This window comes from Pelodiscus sinensis, chromosome 4 (assembly GCF_049634645.1).
Source record: "Pelodiscus sinensis isolate JC-2024 chromosome 4, ASM4963464v1, whole genome shotgun sequence".
In the NCBI taxonomy this organism is placed as follows: domain Eukaryota; kingdom Metazoa; phylum Chordata; order Testudines; family Trionychidae; genus Pelodiscus; species Pelodiscus sinensis.
In genome coordinates this window covers 53,144,090-53,155,206 of record NC_134714.1, presented here as the reverse complement: position 1 = coordinate 53,155,206, position 11,117 = coordinate 53,144,090, and the positions used below count along the sequence as shown (strand labels likewise).

General features: G+C 40.2%; 1 long non-coding RNA gene across 1 annotated transcript; it reads right to left on the bottom strand.

Annotated features, from left to right (window-relative positions):
• Positions 1-235: 235 nt before the first annotated feature.
• LOC142828978 (uncharacterized) lies at positions 236-10,334 on the bottom strand. The gene is made up of 3 exons (XR_012903171.1): positions 10,159-10,334; positions 2,160-2,222; positions 236-372 (listed from the first exon to the last, which is right to left on the bottom strand). It is a non-coding gene; the product is annotated as an uncharacterized LOC142828978 (long non-coding RNA).
• Positions 10,335-11,117: the final 783 nt, after the last annotated feature.

The window sequence follows — 11,117 nt, the reverse complement described above, 5'->3', positions numbered from 1 at the left end:
ACTTTTAATTGATCACTCATACACCTTGAATATTTAATTGTGAATACTAAATATGCACAGAAAAATTGTTCATGAGAAATCAATAGGCTGAAATCGGACAATACAAAATGCGCACTGAATGATGCCCTCCATATTTCAGTCCACCAAACAACCATTAATTTGTCACTTAAAACCCCCCTAACCACTAGCTTCTTCTGTGATGTCCAAAAGTGAGGCAATCAAATATATTTAAAAATTCCTATTCATTCACTCCTCTTGACTTCCCTGTGCATCTTCTCTTCTCTGTACCAAGCTTGTATTGACTGTAAACACATCGAAGCAGGAACAGATTATATTTTGTGTCTTGAACAGAATCAAGCACATTGTCAGCTCCTAAAAATATAAATAGTATTCATTTCACTGAATGAGCAAATCAATAAAAAACAGTCAATTCATGAACAATGGAGGAGAGGAAGAACTGAATTCTCTAACCAAATAATTTGATATGAACTGTTTGCCCACATGTACTTTCTTTACTTCTATTCAGCAAAATTAACACATATCTACTCCTTATTTATTATGTATGATGTTATGTACCTAAGTGGCATTTCATGGGAATATGAAGGGGAAAAACATTATGTTTGTTGATTTACCCTTCATACAACTGCTCTATTGTACAGACACAATAAACTAAATTAATTTGTGGTGTATCTCCGTTGATTTCCATTTAAGTTAGAAAATGCATAGTAGCTACCGTCAGTAAAATTGCATTTTGGATTAATTTAGTCCTACTTCTACAGGCACCTTGTAGAAATTTGAATCTTTTCACACAGTCATAGTAAGCATTCAGTTTATTCCACTAGATTAAATGTTGGGCAATAAAATTCGAATGAGTGTTTATCAATTTAACTGCAATGTTCCAATTTCCTTTTCTTGGTAGGTTTTATGTCCCTGGCAAATACGAGTACAATCATAAATACAAAACTTAAACCTATTATTTCTTGAAAGAAAGGAATAGGTGGGAAGCCAGGAATTATATAAGACTTGATCTCACTCAGGCTATGTCTACACTGCAGAGCTTTTGCACAAAAACTCGCAGAGCATCTACATCTCAAGTGCATTTTTGCACAAGATAATTTACAGTGAATCAACAGAACAAAGGGGGTTTTGTGGTATAGATATTCCTCTTTCTACAAGGAATAACTCCTTTTTGCTCTAGAGTTATTGTGCAAAAAGGAGTGTGCGGATGGTCAGCAGGGTTTTTGTTTGTTTTTTTTGCGCAAAAACAGCCTATCGCAAGAAGCACAGGTTCTCTGGTGGCCATTCTGTTAATGGCTATCAAAGCTTTCTTGAGAGAGAGAGTCCATGCAGTGTGGACACGCTTCACAAAAAGCTTCTTGTGCAAGAAGCCTGCAGTGTAGATGCAGAGATGGAGCAAACTGTAGTGCATACGATTGAAATGTGCAAAATACTGAGCTGGATAGGCAGCTCAAGAGAAACCCAGTCTGGCATTACTGAGAATGTTGCTATGAGATCACTACATCATTCCTGCTTAGTTATAAGAGTAAAGCCAAAAAAGGGCAGCCTACAGTTAGGTTCTTCATTCACATGTCAAAGTTAAGAATAAGACTTCAACCAACGACTAAGGGTGTGTCTAGACTACTGAGTTTTGTCGACAAAAGTGGACTTTTGTCGACAAAACTATACCAGCATCTACACTACCACTGAGTTCTGTCGACATAACATTGACAGAACTCAGCAGTTTTGTCGACGCTGGTATACCTCATTTTACGAGGCATAACACCTTCTGTCAACAGAGTTCTGTCGACAGAAGGTGTTATTGCCTGTAGGGTTGCGTCTAGACTACAGGGTTCTGTCGACAAAGCAGCTTGCTTTGTCGACAGAACTCAATGTGTCTGGACGCTCTTTGTCGACAGAAGTTTTGTCGACAGATACTGTTGACAAAACTTCTGTCGACAAAACCCGGTAGTCTAGACATACCCTAAGACACTCATTGAAATCTCTACCCATATTTTATTTTGAAACTGTTTGACTTGGCGTGGAAAGCCTATGCTAGTGCTTTACTTTCACCTGGAGTTGTGTTGGAGCTCAGGAGATCTGTGTGCCCTACTGTGCTATATCCGATGCTTTTCAGAGTCAAGGACAGAAAGTCCACTAACCTAATTGTGTAGACCTTGATATTGCAGTTCTTCTTCAGGCCACTGATTTCATTCAAGTACTGCCTGTAAAAAACAAAACAAAAAACCAACAAAAATAAACAAACAACCTCCCCCCCGACGAGCAAAGTAGGGCTCATAGGGTACACGTATACTGAAATTAAAAATTTGCAGGATGGACACAGCTGGCCTGGATCTGCTGACTAAGGTTTAAAGGACTCTGACTAAAGGGATAAAAATTCCTGTGTAGATGTTCAGGATTGGGCTGGACCCCAGTCTCTGAGATTCTTCCCTCCTCATATAGTCCTAGAGCTCAGCCACCAGCCCAAACCCAAACATCTCTACAGTAGTTTTAAAGCCTGAGCCCCACAAGTGGAAGTCAGCTGCTGTGGGCCAGCCATGGTATTTAATTGCAGTGTTGACTTACTCGCTACCTCAAAAAAGCATTTCTAATAAAATAGCCTAGTGAATATGTGGTTACCCATCAGATAGTTATCTGGAGCATTTACTCTTTTTGGATTAAAATCAGATCCTACCTTAGCTGACACAGCAAGAATTAACTAGTCAATGTTTAAATGCCCTGCCACCTACTGGAATCTACAGCTCTGAACTAGCTGTCCAGTCTCCTTACACATTGGCAAGTAGACCTGAGAGAAATTTTTCAGTTGAAATTTTTTTTTGCTGAAAAAAAAATGCAGATTCTGGTTGATTTAAACATTTTCTCAATGTGTCAATTTTGGCAAATTGTTTTGGTCAAAGAACCTCTAAACCAGAAAACTTCCCCCCAAACCCAAAACTTTTTTTTTTGACATCTACAAATGGCAGTGGATCAATTCAACTTTTTGAATTGCCAATAATTTCATTCTGGGTTGAATCAAAACTATGTTTTTTCATAATTGTTAGAAATTTTTTTAAAAATCCTCTGATAACTCTATTGCTTTCCTAAATAATGCTATCCATGGGATACCTGAGGTAGAAAAGCTTTTTGTAGTGGCATATATTTTACTGCTCCTGTGAACAGAGACTGCATAAGCCCCAAGCTAATATTTGTTGATGATTCTAACAATATAAGGCATCATCTTGCTTTGTGTGTAAAGTAACTGCAGACCAAGACTTGGGGTTAGATCCAGCCTTGAGCGAGATGCCCAGACACGGTATACAGTGCATTGAGAGAGTTAGGAGACTAAGAAATGGATTCACAAAAATCAACACTCTCAGTAGGGAGATGCCTAAGGAAATATTGAGGAGAAGGAGGTAGCCTAAGCCTCTCTCTTTCTTCAAAGGAGCTAGGCACCTAACTGAGAGTTAGATCGAGGAACTGCCTTCCACTTGGAATTCACAGGTCTGAATACTTTCCTGAAGTTAGGCATCTAGTTCAGTACTGTATCACAAATAGCCCAGTGACTAGCACACTTATTCAAGATTTGGGGACAAGACTTCAAATTTCCACTCTGTCTGAACCATAGCAGGGAGTTGATACCACCTCTCAAGTAAGTGCCTTAATCACTGGCTACGTCTAGACTTGCATGATTTTCCGCAAATCCTTTTAACGGAAAAGTTTTTCCGTTAAAAGGATTTGCGGAAAAGAGCGTCTAGATTGGCACTTTTTGCGGAAAAGCATCCTTGCCAATCTAGACGCGCTTTTGTGCAAGAAAGCCCCAATCGTCATTTTCGCCATCCGGGCTTTTTCACGCAAAACAGTTGTTAGCGGTCTACACTAGCCCTCTTGCGCAAAAACATTTCTGGAAAAGGGCTTTTGCCCGAACGGGAACGTCAAAGCATTTGCGCAAGAAGCACTAATTTTGGACAGTAGAATGTCAGTGCTTTTGCGCTAAATCATGCGGCCAGTGTAGACAGCTGGCAAGTTTTTGCGCAAAAGCTACTGCTTTTGCAGAAAACCTTGTCAGTCTAGACGCAGTCACTGGGTTTAATTGTGTGTAGCACTCTCCAATAGGGAGAGTGTTACAAGTAGGATAGAGAGAGCCTGTCCAAGCTGGGCCAGGAACAGTGAGCCAATCAGGACTTGGCTGGACCCTCTCAAAGGCTGCAGAGCTGAGAGCTTATTCTCTCTGTGACCAGCAAGGGAAAAGAAACTGGGTCCTAGTAGGGGAGGGAACTAGTGGTCTCTGAAGAGAGCATTGCTGGGAAAGGATGGAGAGCTGGAGAGAAGCTCCAGCCCCGACCTCACAGACTTTAGGCCTTGATACAAAGGCCAAGAACATGCCAGAGTCATGGGGCCATGGTCTAGGGAATGGGAGCAGTTAAGAAGAAGGGCAGGACAAGGTTGCCACCACAGAGTCCTTAGGTCTCAACTAGTGTTCCTTCTGAGCTGTGTGGCAGCACAGTTTCACAGGTCATTCATCAGCCCTGTCCAGTCAGAGGCTCAGGGCTCCATGCACGGAGCTCACTGATTGGGCAAGGCTGATTAATCACCTATGAAGCTGTGCTGCTGCGCAGTTGCGACGGTTGAGATCTAGAGTAGTGATCAGGACTGGCTTTCCTGCTTGAACTGCACCTAGCCACACTGAAGTGTGGCCTACACAGATTGCAGGTTGCCCCTGAGGCAATAGGCTAGATTTTGTGCTGTATTTGGATGCTTTGGCAGGTGCCATGACTGAGGACTAATGATACACCCCAAGAAGGGAGTAGAACAGAGAACTGAGCCTGAAGAGGATGCCACAGTCCAAGGAGCAACACAAGTCTGCAGAGAGGCTGTGGAGTGGAGCTACAATGGGTGAGACACTGGCCAGATGGCATTTCACTCAATAGTCAGGTGTGACTTCCTGGAGTGACTAGCAGGAGGTGCCATGGCAGTGAGTCTAGACTGCTGCACTGGGCTATTAGATACTCTGGGGTGAGTCTCTCCCAATGTCTCCTGTTGAAGCTGTTCTACTTAGTATGAATCATTAACTATTCATTGGGTCATAAAGACTGTGAGAGTGACTCTAATAGCCCAGTGTTTTATACTAAGAGCAGCACTGCTACTGTGTTTTGTGACAGTCCCCATCTGTGAAGCATGTTCCAAGGCAGCCTTCTGAATGTGCCTTTCAGACCAAGTCTTTTAGGCTGAATAGGTGGGTGAACATATAGCACTGGGGTTTAGGCATTGAGCTGCTTGACAGAAGCATCAGGATGTAGCTGGCTTCCCCCATGCACAATAGCAGACATTTAGGTTTCTTCTCAGTATGTCCATGGAAAATGCAAACCTCTCAGTAACTTAGCTACACTGACCTAACCCCGAGTGTGGACTATCAATGTGAAAAGCTTTCTCATCAACAGAAACATAGGGAGGTAGAATACTGACAAGAGAAGCTCTCCTGTTGATGTAGGTAGCATCTTCACTAAGTGCAGGCAAACCTTTAGGCGCTTAGGGAACTTTATTGCTGGAAATGTAGGCATATACAGAGTTAGGCAGAAGCTGAGAAGAAGTTTTGAAGATCTAAATATTGGACATCAACACCTAAAGTGGCAGTTAAATGCCTGAATTACCCTTAGTTACCTGCTTTGCTAAGCAACAATTGGGTCAGTTACATAATCTCATATAATGTGGATGGGGAGTGTAATATTAATGGGATCATGTCAAAAACAATGGAAATCCAGCACTACCAATTATAAAGGAAACCATGAAAACTTCCACGACACAAAAAGGAGAATGAATGAAAAAGCAATCCCCTGTTAATGAATGTTTAGCAATTCCGCTCAGTGCTTGAGGTGCCATTGATTAGCCTTCCTAGCAAGTGGTCCTTTACTGTTCCCAGTTTGAAGCCAATTGGCTTTTTCTTTCAGGCAGGATTCTTTAGGCTCAATTCTTATCTCAACTGCAATGGTGTACACCAGGAGTAATTCCATTACCCTCTCTATCCATACTAATGTAACTGAAATCAAAATTTCTCCCTCTGAGTTTTACAACAAGGAGACTACAAATATAGGGACATTGTTACAGAAAGTGTAAATATATTCTGGAGAAAACATAGTTTAAAAGGCAGAGTATTGGCACTTAGCACTCTTAAAAACAGTTGTCTTTAAACCCTTTGCTCAGCTGACCTAATTTTTCAAAAATTGGCTTATGTGTTTGTCAGAAAGTGTTAACCTAAAATTAATTTTCATTCTGAAGATTGGATTTTCCTAACATCTGGATCAATCAGGAACATGTGTTAGTTTCTACTCCCAAAGGTAGATAAGTATGTTTAATCTGTATATTTTTCAGATTTGTCACTAGCAACTTTTTCCTGTATATTGGAATAAACACAGACACTTTGGGGCAGATTTGAAATGTCTACAATGTTTATTTCCCTAAACAAAGAGAAAATTGCAAATTAATATTTTCCATTTTTGTGCACAAGCTATGAAATTGCACTGACTGATGAATTCCAAAAATCTGCATGCTTGGGAGAGCAGCGAGGGGAGAGTGATATACACACAAACTTAGTACTTACAACTCTTAACTACCTGATTTTCCACAAACAATAAGCTATTCAAAGTCACAAGTACTGAGATTTATATCCATAATTAAATTTCAGGAGTAAAACTGTAAGTTCAAATTTTGCTGATGCAAAGTGAAGTCAGTAAGAAAGTTTACATTTTATATACGTAAAAAGATATGTATTAATGGAATTAATATTAATTTTGCATGATTAAGCATTCAGTTCAGAGCCAATTGTTGCTTAGCAAAGCAGGTAACTAAGGGTAACTTAGGTATTTAACTGCCATTTTAAGTGCTGATATCCAATATTTAGATCCTCAAAACTTCTGCTAAGCTTCTGCCTAACCCTGTATATGCCTAAATTATAATTGCCCGTGAAATTTTACCTCTGGTCCAATTTGCCTATGAATCACTACACAGACAAAACTCTCACTGAATAGAGAAGCAAGATGCCTAAATCAGATGCAGAGAAGACAAAATGTTGGGAGGGACAAGGATATGGGGTGGGAGGATGAGAATCAAGACAGAAAGCTGACAGTAAAGGAGGAAACTGGGAACTGAAGGCTGGCAAATTGGGTTTATAAGCTAGTGGGTGGAGATGATGATGGGATGTATGAATGAAACTGGACAAAGAACAGAAAATGAAGGAAACTGGCATGAGGAACTCTGAATGGGAATCTAGAACTGGCTGAGTGAGGAAAATCTATTTAAAAATGCAATATACCATCATTAGATAACACATGCAGCATTTTGTAATACGTCTCATTCTGATGTATTTACACATGGTTTTGAATATCAAAATAGTCCTATGTCTGTCTTATTAGATTCTGTGACACTAAAGATCTGACTCTGCTACTTGTTCCATTAAAATCAATGGGCCAGATTCTACCACTCATAGGCTGAAAGAATCTCAGTGAGGAGACCTGCTGTTGTCATTATGATTCTTGGCAAAGTAAAATACTGCTAAGCATTGGCAAAGGGGGCAGAATATAGACTTCAGTCAGAACACGTAGGCTGTGTCTACACTGGCATGATCTTACGCAAAAGTGGCTGCTCTTCCGCAAAAACTTGCTGCCTGTCTACAGTGGCCGTGTCTTCTTGCGCAAGTAAACTGACGTTCTAATGTATGAAATGAGGGCTTCTTCCACCAGAACTTTGACGCTTTTGCTCAGGAATAAGTCCTTTTGCACAACTGTTCTTGTGCAAGAGGCCAGTGTAGACAGGCAACATGAATTTCTTGCGCAAGAAAGCCCTATGGTTAAAATGGCCATCAGAGCTTTCTTGCACAAGAGAGTGTCTACACTGGCATGGATGCTCTTGCGCAATAGCACATCTCTTGTGCAAAAACACATGCCAGTGTAGGCGCTCTCTTCTGGAAGAGTTTTTGCACAAGAACTCTTCCACAAAATAAATCTTGCGCAAGAAACTGCCAGTGTAGACATAGCCATGCGCTATACATTTTTCTTTTAAGAAAGTAGGGATGAGATTCTGATTCTAGATGGCCTTATATGTAGGAAACCAGCATTTTGTGTGATTAATCTGTAGTATATTCCCCATATAAAAGGCTTCTGTTAGTTCTGTCTAGCATATCAAGTGTGGCACATTTAACTGCAAAACAATTTTATTTTCATACAGTTGACTACTCATATACTATGTTTTCCTTCACTCCTGTTACATAGGAGAAACAGCATTGCATTTATGAGGGATATGAATGCTCAGTGTCTCTGAAAATCATTCCATAAATGACTGGAGCCAACAAACTATATAAGAACTCAATTACCAAACCAGGAATATATAACCGAGGTGTAGTGGCAACCAATCCTCTACTCTAGTCACATGACATCAGTCTGATCATATAAGAAGCAACCATTACAAGCAAAATCCAAAATAACTTATAAAGGTACAAGAATGGACTCCAGTATGGACACTTCCCTACCCCTTGATAGTCTAAAGCCTTCATTCTGCCAGTGCACCAGGTGACACCAACAAAAGATCGTGATGAAGATATTCATTGAATTATCACTGATGTAAAAGTCCTCCTATGTTATTTTGGCATTGCTAAAGCAGGAAGCACCTGTCCCACTGATCATTATTGTCTTTCTGTCTCTTGGCTTGCTAAGTGCACATTTTGTTAATCTTTGCTGGTGGTACAAATAATACCTTGACTAATCTTTACAAGCCAGCAGTATCACAGTGGCTGAGGTTGGCACAGACTGAAGCTCAGCACTCACACACAAAAATTGATTGCTGACTTATTTCAAGCAAACCAACCCTGTAAAATGATTCAGGTTCAGTCTGGCTCTTATTTTGAGCAAACAAGTTCACCTACTGGTAGTAAAGGGAGTTTATCAAAGATGAAAAGTACATTTTCCAATTTAATCACACCTCTCCTGACACATAAGCTCTTGGCAATTAAATTCTCAGCTGCTCTCCATTGTGCAGCTGACCAGAAGAGTGGAAAGCTGACAGGCAGAGATGTGCAGATCCAAACAAAAGTATACTTTATTTTTCCTATATGAAGAACATTTACTTTTAAAGTCTGCTTTCTGTTTTAAAGCAGGTTATACCAGCAACTTAAAGCTGAAAGCAGGGGCCCTGTCTAGTAATACATTAATAAATGCACTTCCACATCTGATTGCTTGTCAGAAATGTTGCCTCATATGTCCTTAGGGTTACAAAACCATTTAACTTCACTTTGGATTTCTCACACCCTAAGAGTGCATGAGGCAACATGCTTGACAATCAGTGCAACTTGGAAACAGTGCATTGAGGAATCCCTTGATTCCTATTAGCATTCTGATTCTTGATTTTACCTGCTAAAACTGACAAAAGAATATTGCAGAAAGATTATAGGGTAACCCTTATTCAAAGCCTGATATTAGTCTTTTGGTCCTTCCTCAGAGCTTTAGTATTTTCAAACACTTGTGATTATAATACAGACAATGCTATATTTTGAAAGGATTATCTCACTGTCTTCCTAAAATCAGGGCTTTACAGGATTAAATTAGAAATATGCCACTATCTCTATTTACAATTCAGAGTTGGAGAGGAAAATCCCATATGCTTGATTTTGAAGGGATTTTTTTCCACCTGCTAGCATAGTTTCATAAATATGTCTCAGTTTTGAAAGCAATGTCCTACTCTCTCCATTGCATCAGTAGTATTTGTCATCTGTTCTTCTGCCCAATTGGTCCATGAACAGTGCTTCTGAACATTTAATTATTATCTGAGGACTTGAAATTATTTTATATTCACAAAACAATTCTTACTTCAAGAGAAGGCAGAAATATTCAGTTACACATCCAGACTGAAGCTGCTGAGGATTTCCCATCCAACTATCTATCTAGGTACAATAAGGCTAGTTTACAGTGAGCTTTTATATGGAATTTTGCTTGTGTGCTTTGTAGGTGTAGTTTTCTAGGGTAATGTCCATGTTCACAAGTTAAATGTGTTTCTGTCTTAGTCATAGCATATAGACATGGGAAGAACATTAAATCTTAGTGGAGAACAGACTGGCATAGATATCTGCTGTCACAGCAATAACCAGCAGCAGCATTTATGGTCTGGGGCCAAACTTACTTCCCTTGCTTTGGCTGCACAGGCTTCTGATTTCAAGCTACCTGGCTCCTCTGCTGGCTCCCTGTTGGTAATCTGTTGATTCTATGCATAACATCAGGGAAAAAAGAACCAGTGGCACTCATAGCAACACAATTAAAAATAGGACCCGAGTTGTCATGCAGTTTGTATTGGCCCTCTCTTCCCTTCTCAACCAATTACACCATCAGCTGCAGGATATTGGCTTCTGAGGGCACTGTGATAAGGCCCCTCCTGATGAGCAATGAGATACCCTGGTTCACCTGAGCCCATTCACACTCTCCTGTTAACAATCATGCTGCATGACTATAGGCCCAGTGTGAGGATTTGTTCTTAATCTCTCTCCAAAAAGGAAGATAAATTTTAGGAACCTGAATGGTAAAAAAATAATCCCAAACAAAACTCACATGCCATTTTGTAGAAAACACAGTATGTGTTGCATCTGTCAGAGAGAAGCACTGGGCAATATGCGTTGCACTGAAGAGCTTGCATATGTACAAGCCTGTATGCTAAGTTCAACATTTGAGAACAGAGTAGGTCATTCTACACTTGCCCCCTGGTTTAATTTGTTTCTACTGCAGTCATTTTACATTTGAAACAAGGGGGGGAAATGCAATCTTTATAAAAAGCCTAAAGCTGGGGATCAGCTGTTCATTCTCTGTGCTGTTCTGATAAGGCATGCTGTGGCCAACTGGGGTGGAACATCTGCCAGGTTTTCTCACCACAGTTGTTCAAACCCAGAGATCTGCAGTCTCTACTGAGAAATTAGGGCTCATTCCATAATGTCAGCTCAGGGAGTAATGTGTTAGTGGTGGTATAGTTATGTTATGCATAAGATAGTGACACCCCAAAAAAAGACAGTGCATCTCAAACTTTTTTATTTGCACTTCCTAAAGAACACCACACAATATTAATTCTTTTATCACAATATTATCATTCACACA